The sequence below is a fragment of the Heterodontus francisci genome, chromosome 15, assembly GCF_036365525.1.
Source record: "Heterodontus francisci isolate sHetFra1 chromosome 15, sHetFra1.hap1, whole genome shotgun sequence".
Taxonomy (NCBI): Eukaryota; Metazoa; Chordata; class Chondrichthyes; order Heterodontiformes; family Heterodontidae; genus Heterodontus; species Heterodontus francisci.
The window spans coordinates 47,655,831-47,673,732 of record NC_090385.1 but is presented as its reverse complement, the minus strand read 5'-3'; the positions used below and the strand labels follow the sequence as shown (position 1 = coordinate 47,673,732).

The following is a 17,902-nucleotide window of genomic DNA, read 5'->3' as shown; positions in this document are numbered from 1 at the left end:
GCATTAGAGCTTGTTATTTCATGTACCCTTTCCCTATTGTTGGCAATTTTTGGGCATTGCCTCCATTTCATTGGTTGATGTTTCACACAGCAATCATTAGAACTCTTTTTGATAATGTTCTAGCATAGAATGGATTTGTCAGAAGTTATGACACCTAAACCAAGATGAGTTGATAAGATTATGAACAATGGTGGACAGATAAAGACCCTCTGGTCCATCGAACCAGTCCCAAACAATTGCAATACCTTGTCTATCACAATATATACATTCCTCACCCTACCTGAAACCATGTGATCTCCTGGGAGAAGTAGAAAACCAGATTTTAAAAAAATACCCAGGCCAATTTAGGGGGGAAAAAATCTGGGGAATTCCTCTCCGATCTATCTAGGTGATCAAATCTAGTCCGGGATATCACTCCGGCCCTGAATTCCCTGAAGTACTTAACCTTTTTTAAGGTGATGTCTACCACAACCAGAAACAGGTCCACTTGTCACTTGGAAGAATTCATCAAGTTGGCATCCTCTGAACAAGTTGGCAGCCTGATCCAGAGGTCCACTATTCTCTGGGAAATGAACCATCTCTAGATGTCTAACCTAGACCTGGTCTTACATAACTAAAATGTTGTGATATAAAAACAGAAAATACTGGAAACACTCAGCAGGACATGCAGCATCTGTGGAGCAAGAAACAGAGTTAATGGGCTGAATTTTAAGAAGTCCTCGACGTCAGGATCCGTGGCAGGGAGTGAGCCTGAAGATAGCCCCAGGTGAGGCCCACCATGGACCTCGATGCGGCAGGGCCCGGCCCGATCCTACCAGCGACGGCAGGGTATTGTGACGACTCCCTGCCGCTGGGCAACGGGACCATAATTTAAACATCCACCTCAATTAACATAACTAATTTAAATATACTTACATCGCCTCCTGATGTCCCGCTGCAATCTTCGGCCCGGCAGCCGGCTCTCCTGCAACTTCGGATCCCCATCTGGGGAAATGAGGCGCAACACTGGTGGGGGGGGGAGGAAGTAAGTTTCTCAGCGCGGGAGGTGGGGGATGGGGTCAAATTAATGTCAAGTGCAGGGGATGATGGAAAGGGTTGTAGTTTAAAGTTTGGGGGATTGGGGGGGGTGGTCAGATGGTAAAGGTAAGTGATTTTGGGGCGGAAGGGCAATAATTAACTTATTTGTTATTGGGGGGTGGGAGGGGGCAAAAGAGATGTATTTATTTAATTTCATTAAATCTTTCTTTAAATAATTAAATATGTCAGTAGGGCTAACAGCTCTTTAAAAATGCCATCAGCACCTGCGCACAGGCAGCTGACGCCATTGTTGGGACGGACAGCCCGCCCCCTCCACGTGATCAGGTCGGGGGGTGGGGGGGGGGGGGGGAGCGGCCCGCCCAGGTTATTTAAATGAGCTGCTGCGTTTGGAATCGCGGTGGCTCTTGTGTCGGCCACCGTTTTCTTCAGTGGCGGAATTATAAAATTCAGCCCAATGTTTCAGGTCAATGACCTTTCATCGGAACTGGAAAAAGTAAGAATTGAAGACATTTTAAGCAGGTACAAAGAAGGAGCGGTGGGGGGAGGTGTCTGTGGGGTGAGTATAAAAGGGAAGGTCTGTGATGTGATGAAAGGCAGGATTAATTAAATGACAAAAGGGATGATGGGTGCACAGTAAAGGGACAAGTGAAGAAACAAAAGGTACTGTAGAGGTGTAAATGGGAATTACAAAATCAGTACCAACAACTTCTGCCCAAAAAAATTGGATCAGTTGTTATGATCTGAAATTGTTGAACTAACTTATTCTGAAAGGCTATTAAGTGCCTCATTAAAAAATCAGATGCTGTTACTTGAGTTTCTGTTGAGCTTCATTGGAAGGTTGACGGTAGAGAGGTCAGAGTGGGAGTGGGGCAGAGAATTAAAATGACAAGCAACTGGAAGCTCGAAGTCACACTTGCATAGGATATAAGATATACGGCACAGAAACAGGCCATTCAGCCCAAACAGACCATACTGCAGATTATGCTGCACTCGAGCCTTTTCCTGTTTTTCCTTATCTAAATCTATCACTTTAACCCTCTATTCCCTTCTCCCTCTTATGCTTGTCCAGCCTCCCCTTAAATGCATCTATTCTATTCGCTTCACCCACTCCCTGTGATAATGAGTTCTGCACGGACACGACAGCTGAATGGCCTGCTTCTGTGCCATAATTTTTCTGTGGTTCTACTCTCACCACTCTTTGGATAAAGAAGTTTCTTCTAAATTTCCTATTGGATTTCTTGTTTGCACTGGAGTGCTGACTTGGGTTGCATTAGAGTGCTAAAGTGGAAGTTTGGTGACTGAGGGTAATTAAGGGTTAATTTTATCTTATGTCTAATCTGTATTTTATTGAGCAGATTAACTTAACAGTTGCTGTTTGGGTTGGAGAAGGTGAGTTTTAGACCCGATTTAAACAGGGTTCACTCAGGCTCTGCTTGCAGCAGCACCTTATTAATTAGAGAATTGGGTTAAACCAGTTTTCAGGGGCTAGAGTCAGACAGTATAAAAGTGGGCCATCTTGCAGTGCTGACCTTGTTTGCAGTGGAGTGCTGACTTGGGTTGCACTGAAGTGCTAAAGTGGAAGTTTGGTGACTGAGGAAGTTCAGTGAGGAGGGAGCAAGGAGCTCCTTTCATTTCCTCCCTGTCCTCAGAGTGAGGGGAGCTGAGAGTTTCCAAAGAGCACAGCTGACTGGTGAGTAAGTCCTGGTGGGTATTTATCAAACTGAATTGAATTGTAAGTCATTGTTTTAGCAAGATTTGGTTGTTTTTTAAAAATTAAAATAGTCTTCTAAAGTTTTAAATATAAAGGGTTCAGTCATGGCAAGAGAGCTTAAAGCCGTGGTTTGCTCCTCTTGCTGCATGTGGGAATCCAGGAACATTTCCAGTCCCTGGGACCAGCATGTGTGCAGGAAGTGCACAGTGGCGCAGTGGTTAGCACCGCAGCCTCACAGCTCCAGGGACCCGGGTTCGATTCCAGGTACTGCCTGTGTGGAGTTTGCAAGTTCTCCCTGTGTCTGCGTGGGTTTTCTCCGGGTGCTCCGGTTTCCTCCCACAAGCCAAAAGACTTGCAGGTTGATAGGTAAATTGGCCATTATAAATTGTCACTCGTGTAGGTAGGTGGTAGGGAAATATAGGGACAGGTGGGGATGTTTGGTAGGAATATGGGATTAGTGTAGGATTAGTATAAATGGGTGGTTGATGTTCGGCACAGACTCGGTGGGCCGAAGGGCCTGTTTCAGTGCTGTATCTCTAATCTAATCTAAAGTGTGTCCAGCTGCAGCTCCCAGAAGCTCTGGTTTCAGAGCTGGAACGGCGGCTGGAAACACTGTGGAGCATCCGCGAGTCTGAGAGCATTGTGGATAGCACGTATAGAGAGGTGGTCACACCGCAGCTGAAGGGACTTGAGGAAGGAAGGGAATGGGTGACCACCAGGCAGTCCAAGAGAAACAGGCAGGTAGTTCAGGAGTCTCCTGAGGTCCCACTTGCAAATCGGTATTCCATTTTGGAGGCTGATGAGGCTGGTTCCTCCAGGGAGTGCAGACAGAGCCAAGCTTCTGGCACCACAAGCAGCCTGTCTGCAAAGGAAGGGGGAAAGAGAGGAAGAGCAACAGTAATAGGGGATTTTATAGTCAGGGGAACAGATAGGCGTTACTGTGGCCGTCAACGTGACTCCAGGATGGTGAGTTGCCTCCCTGGTGCCAGGGTCCGGGATGTCACTGAACAGCTGCATGGTATCCTGAATGGGGAGGGTGATGAGGCAGAGGTCATGGTGCATGTTGGTACCAATGACATAGGTAGAAAGAGGGATGAGGTCTTGCATCAAGAATTCAGGGAGTTGGGCAGTAGACTAAAAAGCAGGACCTCTCGGGTTGTAATCTCTGGATTACTCCCAGTGCCATGTGCTAGCGAGTATAGAAATAGGAGAATGGTACAGATGAACGCGTGGCTTAAGAGTTGGTGCAGGAGAGAGGGTTTTAGATTCCTGGACCACTGGGACCATTTCTGGGGAAGGTGGGACCTGTACAAGCGGGACGGTCTACATCTGAACTAGAGGGGGACTAACATCCTTGCTGGCGGATTTGCTAGTGCTGTTGGGAAGAGTTTAAACTAATTTGGCAGGGGGAGGGGATGCAGACTCCGAGCAGAATAGGGACACAGCTAAACACAGGAAAGAACAAAGAACAGTACAGCACAGGAACAGGCCATTCGGCCCTCCAAACCTGCGCCGATCTTGATGCCTGCCTAAACTAACACCTTCTGCACTTCCGGGGCCCATATCCCTCTATTCCCTTCCTATTCATATATTTGTCAAGATGTCTCTTAAACATCGCTATCGTATCTGCTTCCACCACCTCCCCTGGCAGCAAGTTCCAGGCACTCACCACCCTCTGTGTTAAAAACTTGCCTCGTACATCCCCTCTAAACTTTGCCCCTCGCACCTTAAACCTATGTCCCCTAGTAACTGACTCTTCCACCCTGGGAAAAAGCTTCTGACTATCCACTCTGTCCATGCCGCTCATAACTTTGTAAACCTCTATCATGTCGCCCCTCCACCTCCGTCGTTCCAGTGAAGACAATCTGAGTTTTTCCAACCTCTCCTCATAGCTAATGCCCTCCAGACCAGGCAACATCCTGGTAAACCTCCTCTGTACCCTCCTCCAAAGCCTCCACGTCCTTCTGGTAGTGTGGCGACCAGAATTGCACGCAATATTCTAAGTGTGGCCTAACTAAGGTTCTGTACAGCTGCAACATGACTTGCCAATTTTTATACTCTATGCCCCGACCGATGAAGGCAAGCATACCGTATGCCTTCTTGACTACCTTATCCACCTGCGTTGCCACTTTCAGTGACCTGTGGACCTGTACGCCCAGATCTCTCTGCCTGTCAATGCTGCTAAGGGTTCTGCCATTTACTGTATACCTCCCACCTGCATTAGACCTTCCAAAATGCTTTACCTTACATTTGTTCGGATTAAACTCCATCTGCCATTTTCCGCCCAAGTCTCCAACCGATCTATATCCTGCTGTATCGTCTGACAATCCTCATCATTATCCGCAACTCCACCAACCTTTGTGTCGTCCGCAAACTTACTAATCAGACCAGCTACGTTTTCCTCCAAATCATTTATATATACTACAAACAGCAAAGATCCCTGGAACAAGCGAACAAGTCAGAGGGAATACAGCGGAAGTAAGTTTTAAGGGAGTAAGACCAGGATGGAAGGCCTCTACTTTAATGCCAGGAGTATTGCAGGTAAAACGGATGAGTTAAGGGCAAGGATATAGTAGCCATCACGGAGACATGGTTGAGGGAGGGGCAGGATTGGCAGCTCAATATCCCGGGATATAGGATCTTCAGGCGAGACAGAAGAGGGGGTAGAAGAGGAGGTGGCATTGCAATATTAGTTAAGGAGTCAGTTACTGCAGCAAGGAGAGATGATATCTTGGAGGGGTCATCAAATGAAGCTTTATGGGTAGATTTTGAAATAAAAAAGGGACAGCCACATTACTAAGTGTTTATTATAGACCCCCAGATAGTCAGCGGGAAATTGAGGAGCAAATATGTGCGCAATTTGCAGAGGTGTGTAAAAATAATAGGTTAATTAGGTGATTTCAACTTTCCCAACATTAATTGGGATAATCATCGTGTTAAGGGCTTCGATGGAGTGGAGTTCTTAAAATGTATACAGGAGAACTTTTTAGCTCAATATGTAGAGAATCCAACAACGGAGGGTGCAGTGCTAGACCTAATTCTGGGGAATGAAGCCGGACAGGTGGTTGATGTGTTGGTGGGGGAGCATTTTGGTGATAGCGACCACAACATGGTACAATTTAAGCTTGTTATGGAGAAAGAAATAGACAAGTTGCAAAAAAAGGTTTTGGATTGGGGGAGAGCGAATTTTAGTAAAATAAGGCAGGATCTGACCAAGGTAGACTGGAAAGAGTTACTTGTCGGGAAATCTACAGAAGAGCAGTGGGGGGCATTCAAAAAGGAAATGGGGAGGTTACAGGCCCAACATGTTCCCTCTAGGGTAATAGGTAGGAGCAACAAGCCCAGAGAACCATGGATGACCAGAAACATTCAGGGTACGATGAGAAGAAAAAGAGAGGCTTTTAGCAAATACAAGGAGAGCAAATCAATGGAAGCATTAGTGGAGTACAGAAAGTGTAGGATGGAGCTTAAGAAAGCAATTAGGAGAGCAAAGAGGGGATATGAGAAGGCTCTGGCTGGTAAAAGTAGGGAAAATCCCAAGATATTCTATAAGTATATCGATGGGAAGAGGATAACCAGGGAAAGAGTAGGACCCATTAGGGACCAAGGGGGAAATTTGTGGGTGGAGCCAGAGGACATTGGTAGGGTGTTGAATGAATACTTCACATTTGTCTTCACCTAAGAGAATGAGGATGTAGATATGGAGCTCCGAGAGAGAGAGAGATTGTGAGGTTCTTGAGCAAATTGTCATAGGGAGTGACAAGGTATTGGAGGTTTTGGAAGGCTTAAAAGTGGACAAATCTCCAGGTCCGGACGATTTGAGTCCCAGGATGCTGTGGGAGGCGAGGGTGGAGATTGCAGGGGCTCTGACCCTAATTTTTAATTCCTCTCTGGCCACGGGGGAGGTGCCAGAGGACTGGAGAACAGCTAATGTGGTCCCACTATTTAAGAAAGGTTGTAGAGATAGGCCAGGGAACTACAGACCAGTGAGTCTCACGTCAGTGGTCGGGAAACTATTGGAGAAAATTCTGAAGGAGAGAATCTATCTCCACTTGGAGAGGCAAAATTTGATTAGGAATAGTCAGCATGGCTTTGTCAGAGGGAGGTCATGCCTAACAAATTTGATTGAATGTTTTGAGCATGTGACCAGGTGTGTAGATGAGGGTAGTGCAGTTGATGTAGTTTACATGGATTTCAGCAAAGCCTTTGACAAGGTCCCACATGGGATACAGGGTAACTTGATAAGGTGGATTCAAAATTGGCTTAGCTGCAGGAGACAGAGAATGATGACAGACGGCTGTTTTAGTAACTGGAAGCCAGTGTCCAGTGGCGTACCACAGGGATCTGTGCTGGGCCCCCTATTGTTTGTCATTTATATAAACGACATAGATGACTATGTGGGGGGTAGGATCAGTAAGTTTGCGGATGGCACAAAGATTGGCTGAGTGGTTAACAGTGAGGTTGAGTGTCTTAGGTTACAGGAAGATATAGACGGGATGGTCAAATGGGCAGAAAAGTGGCAGATGGAATTTAACGTTGAAAAGTGTGAGGTGATACACTTTGGAAGGAGTAATGTGACACGGAAGTATTCAATGAATGGCCTGACACTGGGAAGTTCCGAGGAACAAAGGGACCTTGGCGTGTTTGTCCATAGATCTCTGAAGGCAGAAGGGCAGGTTAATCGGGTGGTGAAAAAGGCATATGGGACACTTGCCTTTATCAATCGAGGCATAGATTACAAAAGCAGGGAGGTCATGTTGGAGTTGTATAGAACTTTGGTCAGGCCACAGCTGGAGTACTGTGTGCAGTTCTGATCGCCACATTATAGGAAGGATGTGATTGCACTGGAGGGGGTACAGAGACAATTCACCAGGATGTTGCCTGGGATGGAACATATAAGCTATGAAGAGAGATTGGATAGGCTTGGGTTGTTTTCACTGGAGCAGGGAAGACTGAGGGGTGACCTGATCGAAGTGTACAAGATTATGAGGGGCATGGACAGGGTGGATAGGGAGCAGCTGTTCCCCTTAGTTGAAGGGTCAGTTATGAGGGGTCACAAGTTTAAGGTGAGGGGCGGGAGGTTTAAGGAGGATTTGAGGAAGAACTTTTTTGCCCAGAGGGTGGTGACAGTCTGGAATGTCCTGCCTGGGAGGGTGGTAGAGGCGGGTTGCCTCACATCCTTTAAAAAGTACCTGGATGAGCACTGGGCCCATCATAACATTCTAGGCTATAGGCCTAGTGCTGGCAAATAGGATTAGGTAGACAGGTCAGGTGTCTTTAATGCATCGGTGCAGACCCGATGGGATGAAGGGCCTCTTCTGCACTGTATTATTCTGTGATTCTGGTGACTATCTCATATTGATGGCATCTAGTTATGCTCTTCCCCACAAGTGGAAACATTTTCTTTGTGTCCACGGTATCAAAACCTTTCATAATTTTAAAGACCTCCATTAGGTCACCCCTCAGCCTTTTTTCAAGAGAAACGTGACCCAGCCTCTTCATCCTTTCCTGATCTATATACCCACGAATTTTTGGTGTCCTCCTTGTAAATCTTTTCTCCCCCCTTTCCAGTCCCCCTGTATGCTTTTTATAATATGGCAACAAGAACTGCACACATTACTTTTAAGTGTGGTCTAACCAAGGTTCGATACAGGTTTAGCATAACTTCCCTACTTTTCAGTTCTATCGCACTAGAAACAAGTCCTAGTGCTTGGCTTTTTTATGGCCTTGCTAACCCGTGGTGCAACTTTTAGTGATTAATGTATTTGTACTCTTGAGATCCCTTTGTTTCTCTACCCAACCTAGACTCCCGCCTTCCAAGTAATAAGTTACCTCCCTATTCTTCCTACCAAAATGTGCTACCTCACATTTATCTGTGTTGAACATCATTTCGCAATTGTTTGTCCATCCTGTTATTTTATTAATGTCCTCTTGTAATTTGTTGCAGTCCTCCTCAGTATTTACTGTCCCTCCCCCTCTCCAAAATTTGGTGCCATCCGCAAATTTAGAAATTGTGTTTTTGATTCCAAAGTCCAAATTGTGAACAGCAGTGATCCCAGCACTAATCCTACCCACTCTCCGCCACTATGAATAGCTACTCTTTACTCCCACTCTCTGCTTTCTGGTGTGAAGCCAGTTAGCATTCCATTCCACCACTTGTCCCGCAACTGCGCATTCTCTGACCTTATTCATTAGTCTTATGGGGCACCTTAAAGAAGGTCTTTGGAAAATCCAGATAAATTATATCTACTGCATTACAATTTTCTACTTTCTCTCTACCTCCTCAAAAATTCAATAAGTTCAGTTAAGCGAGATTTTTCCTTTTGAAATCCTTCCTGAACTATTATATTTTTCTTTTCTAGATGTTCTTGCATTCTCTCCTTTAGTCGCAAATCCATTACTTTTCCTACCACCAATTTTAAGCTGACCGGTTGATAATTCCCTGAATATGTTCTCTCCCCTTCTTAAATGTAGGTATTGCATTAGCTTTCTGCCAGACCTCTGGCATTGCACCTTTTTCTAATGAATTATTAAAAATGTGTGGCAATGTCTCTGCTATCTCTTCCCTAGATTCTTTTAAAATGTGTCGATGCAATCCATTCGGACCAGGGGTTTTATCCTCTTTGAATTTAATTAGTTGATTTAATAATCCCCTTTTTAAAATTTTAAATATACTTATCTCATTACTCATCTCATCATTCAATGTTATGTCCACCTGTTCTATCTCCCTGGTAAATGCTGAAGCAAAATAATTATTTACTACATTGAGTGCTGCTTGAATGCTCAGAGTGTTGTTACGACCGACCGCTCCTGTCAAAGCCCCCAATCAAAATATACGATTCTGATTGTGGTGGGAGAAACACACTGTTAATTCAATCCCGTCCCTCCACAGATCGCCTAACATATCATTTTAAACTTTCCAAATTAAAGAAACACCCAGCCAAATTATACCATCTATTAACCCCCGAATGAGGCTAACCAAACAAGGTGTCTTTAAATCAACAAATTAACTGTTTAATTAGGAAAACGAAATTCTTAAATGCTATGAAGATATAAACAACATTTAAAATAGAAAAAATTAGAGTCCTTGCAAACTTGCAGTACAATGTTGCTTGAAGTCCTCATAGCCATCTGATGGGGAAAATAAGGTTCTTCCATAGTAGAACAGTCCGTAGTCTAATACCAGCAGTAAGTGATGCTTTCCTTCTCCAGCGAATTTCAACAAGTAGCAACTTGCAAACACTTTCAGTAGAATCAATCCGACTTTCGAGTTTTTGAGGGATAAAAGATTGTCACAGTCTAACTTCCCTTCCTTCAGTTTAAATTAGCAGAAATCTGTGTTCTGGCTTGACTTTTTTTTAAAATTTTGAGAGATAATAAATAAACAGACTAAAATTCTCTTCCTTCAGTTTAAATGGCTGAGAGCTTTTTTTTCAGGTGCTAACACCGGCTGTCTGTCTGTGTCTGTGTTCTCTGTTCTAACAGACTGTCTTCAACTAAAAAGTCAGTTCAAAATCGAATTGTAACAAATGTTTCACTTGATGCTCACTCCAAGTGGCTGTATCCATGGTAATGAGAATGTACCCTTTGAATCGCAATCTCCGAATGGCTGTATCCAAGGCAATGAAAATGCACCTTCTCAGTAACTCTGGAGGCCTGCTGGTTGTTAAAGCAGTACTGATCCTTTGCAAGCCTGAAAGGTACCCCGCATAGTCTCGGATAAAAAACTACAGGACCATGACAGTGTGAAGAAGTGAGTTTGGTGATTGAGGGAGTTCAGTGAAGAGAAGAACAATAACTTACTTAAGGAAAATAAAGTTAACTTAATTAACATAATAAAGATGGCTGGACAGGTGATGTGTCACAGCTGCTGTATGTGGGAACTGCTGGATGCCACAGCAATCCATGGCAACCACGTCTGTGGTAAGTGTCTGCAGCTTGAGGAGCATTGGCTCAGAGTAGATGAGCTGGAGGCTGAGCGGCAGACATCACGATGCATCAGGGAGAGGGAAAGTTACCTGGAAACTTTATTCCAGAAGACAGTCACACTGCTTAGGATAGGGTCATCTGTTTTGGTCAGTGGTCAAGGACAGGTGGGTGTGAAAGCGTTTGAGGCAGTTAAGGGGATTGCGAAGGTGGGAGTAGAGGAGCTTCAGCCCTTGCAATTGAACAACAAGTTCGAGGTTCTCGCAGCTTGTATGGACAAGAGCGAGGGCTGTAGTGCGGATGAGCAGACTGACCATGGCACCAATGTACAGGAAGCCATTCAGGTGGGGGGAGTTAAAAAGGAATGTAGTGGTAGTATGGAATAATAGAGTGAAGGGGACAGACACGGTTCTCTGCAGCAGAAAGCGAGAATCCAGAAGACTCTTTTGCCTGCCCAGTGCCAGGGCTTGGGACATCTGCTCAGGACTGGAGAGGAACTTGCAGTGGGTATGGGAGGATCCAGTGGTCATGGTCCATGTAGGTACCAATGACATAGATAGGACAAGGAAGGAGGTTCTGCATAGGGAGTATGAGGAGCTAGGCACTAAATTAAAAAGCAGGACCTCAAAGGTAATAATCTCTGGATTATTACCTGAGCCACAGGCAAATTGGCATAGGGCAAATAAGATTAGAGAAATGAATGCATGGCTCAAAGACTGGTGTGGTAGAAGTGGGTTCCGGTTCATGGGGCACTGGCACCATTACTGGAGAAAATGGGTGCTGTAACGTTGGGACAGTCTACATCTGAACCATGCTGGAACCAGTGTTTTAGTGAGTCGCATAACTAGGGAAGTAGAGAGGATTTTAAACTAAATAGTGGGAGCAAGGGATCAAATTTGGGAAGATGTGGTAAATCAAAGAGTAGAGGCAAGGCAAGAGAGAAAGATATTAATATGGGAAATAATAAACAGACCATGACAGGAAGGGACAGAGAGTACAAATCTAAGAGTATATCAGCAGATAAGGCTAGAGGTTACAAACATAATAAAAGGACAAAACTAAATGCTCTATCTGAATGCACGTAGCATTCGAAACAAAACAGATGAACTGAGAGCGCAAATAGAAATAAATAAGTATGAACTGGTAGCCATTACAGAGACATGGCTGCAGGATGACATAGATTGGAACCTGAATATTGACGGGTACATGACATTTAGGAAGGACAGGAAGGTAGAAAAAGGTTGAGGGTGGCTCTGTTAATTAGTGATGGTATTAGCACAATAGAGAAGGATGACCTAAGTTCAGGAAACCAGGTCTAGAAGCGGTCTGGGTAGAGTTGAGAAATGAGAAGCAAGAAGTCACTTTTGGGAGTGGAGTACAGGTCCCCTAACAGTAACCACACAGTAGGAAGGGGTATAAAGGAAGAAATAATGGCCGCTTGTCAGAAAGGTACAGCGATAATCATGGGGGATTTTAATCTACATACAGACTGGAAATATCAGATGGGCAAAGGTAGCATAGATGAGGAGTTCATCGAATGTTTTGGGGATAGTTATTTAGAACAGCACATTCTGGAGCCAACCAGAGAGCAGGCTATACTAGACCTGGTATTGTGCAACGAGGTAGGATGAATTAATAATCTCATAATCAAAGCGCCCTGAGGCAGCAACGATCATAATATGATTGAATTTTGCATTCAGTTTGAGGGAGAGAAGAGTGGGTCTAAGACCAGTATTTTAAACTTAAATAAGGGCAATTGTGAGGGCATGAGCACAGAGCTATCTAATGTGAACTGGCAAAATGGGTTAAAGGGATAGGTCAATAGAGTTGCACTGGCAGACATTTAAGGGAATATTTCAGAATATGCGGGAGCTGAGCTTTAAAAAGCACGCCAAAAGGAACAGAGTCTGAGACCACATAGAGAGAGAAAACGCAGCAGGAGCAGAGCTTTAAAAAGCACGCCAAAAGGAATGGAGTCGGAGACCACTGAGAGAGAGAGAGAGAAAACACAGTGGGAGCAGAGCTTTAAAAAGCGCACCGAAAGGAACGGAGTCGGAGACCATAGAGAGAAAGAGAAAACACAGTGGGAGCAGAGCTTTAAAAAGCACGGCAAAAGGAACCAAGACGGAGACCAGAGAGAGAGAGAACACACTGAGAGCAGAGCTTGAAAAAGCGCACCAAAAAGAACAGAGTCAGAGACCATAGAGAGGGAGAGAGAAAACACAGTGGGAGCAGAGCTTTAAAAAACGGGCCAAAAGGAACAGAGTCTGAGACCACAGAGAGAGAGAAAACACAGTGGAAGAAGAGCTTTAAAAGCTCGCCAAAAGGAACAGAGTCGGAGAGGGAGTCGGAGAGTCGGTGATGTGTTGTACCTGCATGATGTGGGAGCTGGTGGACCCCTGCCCACATGTGTAGCAAGTGTTGGCTGCTCGAGGAACTCTGGCTCACAGTTGATGAGCTGGAGTCTGACCTTCGGACACTGCAACACATCGGGGAAGGGGAGAGTTGCCTAGATGCTGTGTTTCAGGAGACAGTCACACCCCTTAGATTAACGACCTTATCCAACAGGTTTGAAATTCTTGCTCCCTGTCTGGACAAGAGCAGGGACTGTAGGGAGGATGAGCAAACTGACCATAGCACCATGGTACAGGGAGCCATTCAAGTGGGGGAAGAAAAGAGAAATGTAGTCGTAATCAGGGATAGTATAGGTCGGGGCATAGACACTGTTCTCTGAGGCCAGGATCGAGAGTCCCGAAGGCTGTGTTGCCTACTTGGTGCCAGGGTTCAGGATATCTGATCTGCAGAGGAACTTGGAGTGGGAGGGGAAAGATCCAGTGGTCGTGCTCCACGTAGGTGCCAACGATATAGGTAGAACAAGGATAGAGGTTCTGCTGAGGGAATATGAGCAGCTAGGGGCTAAATTAAAAATCAGAACCAAAAAGGTAATAATCTCCAGATTACTACCTGAGCCAGGAGCTATTTGGCACAGGGTCAATAAGATTAAAGATATAAATGCGTGGCTCAAGATTGGTGTGGGAGAAATAGGTTTGAATTCATGGGGCATTGGCACCAGCACTGGGGAAGGAGGGAGCTGTTCCGATGGGACGGGCTCCACCTGAATCATGCTGGGACCGGAATCCTGACGAATCGCATAACTAGGGCTGTAGATAGGGTTTTAAACTAAATAGTTGGGGGGGGGGGGGGGGGGGAGGGTTCAGTTGCATGGAAAATTAGGAAGTCAAAGGAGAAGGTAGGAGTGCAGGTTAGTGGTGAGGCTGATTATTACCAGAAAATAAAAGGTCGGGACAGAACGTGTGAACATCATATTGCACCAAGGAATCGTACAAGAGTAGGGAAATTTGATAATAGAACAAACTTAAAGGCTTAAAATTAATGAGTTAACAGCGCAAATAGAGACGAATGGGTATGATTTAGTGGCGATTACTGAGATGCGGTTGTAGGGAAACCAGGTTTGGGAATTGAATATCCAAGGGTACTCAGTATTTTGGAAGGATAGGCAGGAAGGAAAAGGAGGTTGTGTAGCTTTGTTAGTAAAGGAAGAGATCAGTGCTGTAGTGAGAAATGATATAGGCACTGGAGATCAAGACAAAATGCAATCCATCAGAGTCAGCATGGTTTTATGAAGGGTAAATCGTGTTTGACTAATTTTCTAGAGTTCTTCGAAGATGTAACAAGTAAAGCAGATAATGGGGATCCTGTAGATGTAGTATATCTGGACTACCAGAAGGCATTTGATAAGGTGCCGCACTAAAGGTTAATACACAAGGTAAGATCACATGAGGTTAGGGACAATTTATTAGCTTGGATAGAGGATTGGGTAACCAACAGAAAACAGAGTCGGGATGAATGGGTCCTTTTCTGGTTGGCAAGACGTAACTTGTGGGGTGCCACAGGGTTCGGTCCTCGGGCCCCAACTATTTACAATCTATATTAATGACTTGGATGCAGGGATAGAAGGTACTATAGCCAGATTTGCAGATGACACTAAAATAGGTGGGATAGTAAGTTGCAATAAAGAAATAAGAAATTTACAAATGGATATGGATAGGTTAGGTGAATGGGCCAAAATTTGGCAGATGGAGTTTAACGTGGATAAGTGTGAGGTTATCCTTTTTGGTCGGAAGAATAAAAAGGCAAATTATTATCTAAATGGAGAGAAACTTCAGAGTGCTTCAGTGCGGAGGGATCTGGGTGTCCTCATGCATGAATCGCAGAAAACTAGTATGCAGGTGCAGCGGGTAATAAGGAAGACAAATGGAAATTTGGCATTCATTGCTAAAGGAATAGAGTATAAAAGTAGGGAAGTGTTGCTGCAACTGTACAAGGCATTAGCAAGACCGCACCTGGTGTATTGTGTACAGCTTTGGTCCCCTTCCTTGAGGAGGGATGTAGTTGCATTGGGGGCAGTTCAGAGGAGGTTCACTAGATTGATTCCAGAGATGAGGAGTTTGTCTTATGAAGAGAGATTGAGCAATTTAGGCCTTTACTCTCTAGAGTTTAGAAGAATGAGAGGAGATATAATTGAGGTATATAAGATGATTAAGGGGATTGACAAGGCAGACTTAGAGGATGTTTCCTCTGGTGGGGGAATCTAGAACGAGAGGTCATAGTTTTAGGATAAGGGGTAGCAGATTTAAAACAGAGATTAGGAGAAATTACTTCTCTTAAAGGGTCGTTAGTCTGTGAAATTCACTACCCCAGAGTGCGGTGGATGCCGGGACATTGAGTAAATTTAAGTAGGAGATAGACAGATTTTTAATTAGTAATGGGTTGAAGGGTTATGGAGAACGGGCAGGAAAGTGGAGTTGAGGCCAAGATGAGATCAGCCATGATCGTATTGAATGGCGTAGCAGGCTCGAGGGGCTGAATTGCCTACTCTTGCTCATAGTTCTTATGTTATCTTCTTAATACACAGAATAGATACATTCCAATGAGAAAGAAAAATTCCAGGGGAGAACCCGCTATCCATGGTTAACTAAAAAAAAAATTAAAGATTGTACCAAACTTAAAGAAAAAGCATATAATTGCGCAAAGATGGGAAGCAGGCCAGAAGGTTGGACAGAATATAAAAAAAAGCAAAGAATGACTAAAAGATTAATAAGGAGGGAGAAATTAGAGTATGAGAAAAAGCTAACTAGAAATGTAAAAACAGATAGTAAGATTTTCTATTGATATTTTAAAAAGAAAAGTTAACAAAGTGATCATTGGTCCTATAGAAAGTGAGTCTGGGGAATTCAAAAGGGAAAATAAGGAGATGGCAGATGAATTGAACATGTATTTTGCACTGGTCTTCACCATAGAGCAGGGTTGTCCAACATACAACCCATGGGCCGGGATCTGGCCCGCCAAACATATCCATCCGGCCCGCAGGTGTAAACTGTTCCCGGGGACATTCCTCATCCTCACCGTGACTGGAACTGGGAAATTTCCCTTTGTCTTCGTCTTACAGCACAGCTTTCTTAAAAACATCGTGCTGTCAGTTTCACAGGTGACAGCTGCTGACATCTCTCTCTCTGTTCCCCCCTTCTGCCTCTTTGTTCCTCCTCCCTGTCTTTGTTCTCCCTCTCCCTCTTTTAAAAGAACAGTGCGCTGTCAGTTTCCCAACAGACTCGAAGTTTTCCAGCGGGTTCTGACTTTTTAAAGCTGGCCAGAAAACCCCGAATCTGTTGGGAAGCGGTTATTCCCGACGTCAGCAGCTGTCACCTGTGAAACTGACAGCGCAATGTTCTTTTAAAAGAACTGACCAACTATCTGCTGAGCATTCCACTCTCTGCAACTGTATGAGAGAGGCAGAGGGGGGGAACAGAGAGAGAGAGAGAGAAAGGGGGAGTGAGGGGAGAAAGACAGGGGGGGGGACAGAGAGACGGGGGGGGGGGATCAGAGGGAGCGGGGAACACTGAGCGGGGAGTGGGAAACAATGAGCTGGGAACATAGTGGGGAGTGGGTAACACTGGAGACACGAGAGTGGACGGGGAGGAGATACGTGGAGAGGGACAGAGAGCTGGGGGAAAAGGAGCAGAGAGAGGGGGTAGAAGGAGACGGGGAGAAGGAGACAAAGAGATAGACAGACAGCAAGGGGGGAGAGAGAGTCAGAGTCATTTACTTACGGCACAGAAGGAAGCCATTCTGCCCATCGAGCCCATGCTGGCTCTCCACGGAGCTATACAGTCAGTCCCACTCCCTGCCTCGATCCCTGTAGCCCTGCAAGTCTATTTCGCTCAGGTAGCCATCCAACTTCCTCTTGAAGTCATTGATCATCTCCACTTCCACCACGCTTGTGAGCAGCGAGTTCCAGGTCATTACCAGCCACTGCGTAAAAAAGTGCTTCCTCATGTTCCCCCTGCATCTTTTGCACAAAACTTTTATCTCTGTCCCATAGTCCAAGAGGGGAGAGAGGTTGGGAGAAGAGAGAACGAGATGCACACACAGAGTGCTGGGAGAGTGGGAAGAGAGATCAAGGTCACTCCTGAAAGATGGACATCTATCCAGAATACTCTGCATCACTACATTAAGTGTGCGGGCAGAGATTGACTACTTATGCAAGCAAAAATAATGCCTGGTATATCACTAAATCAGTATTCAATATTGTTACAACCGAGGCAGAGCAATGCACTGTCAATTCAGTCTGATCACTCCATAAGTTGCAGTATATTATTAATGTTTTCCGTCCCAACCGGAGAACAGCCAAATTAAACACTCTAGTAACCCCCCCAGGATAAAACTGACCAAACCAGGTATCTTTAGACAACAACAAATTAACTATTTATTAAAAACTAAGTCTTAAACACTATTAAGATAAACCTATGTCTAAAGATTTTATAACTTCTTATTTTAACCTAACTCCCCCATTCACGCACATACACTCAAAAATCAAGGGTGAACTTTAAAAAAAAAGATATTTTACAATTTTGCTGTTTCTTAAGAATAAATGAATAACTGGGTTAAAAATCTTTGTGGGTTGCATTCCTGCTGGGTGACGTATCCTAGTGTAAAAATAAGCAAATGCCACTCAAAGTCTCTGCGGATTTGATGAAACAGTCTTGATAGGCATTCAAAGCACTTCGGCTACAGCAGGCCTCAAACAGTTCTTTAAAGAAGGAGTATAGCAATGGGTCCACTCGGATTTTAAGGCTCTCAGTCGAAACCTTACTGTGAATTCCAGAAAACACAATCAGTCAAGAGAGATTCAGTCTTGAAGCAAATGAC

The 17,902-nt window shown here is 44.7% G+C and overlaps 1 protein-coding gene across 1 annotated transcript in view; it reads left to right on the top strand.

Annotated features, from left to right (window-relative positions):
• The window catches only part of tex11 (testis expressed 11), a 245,081-nt gene that overhangs the window by 201,793 nt on the left and 25,386 nt on the right, over positions 1 to 17,902 (top strand). The gene's annotated exons all lie outside the window — the stretch shown is intronic.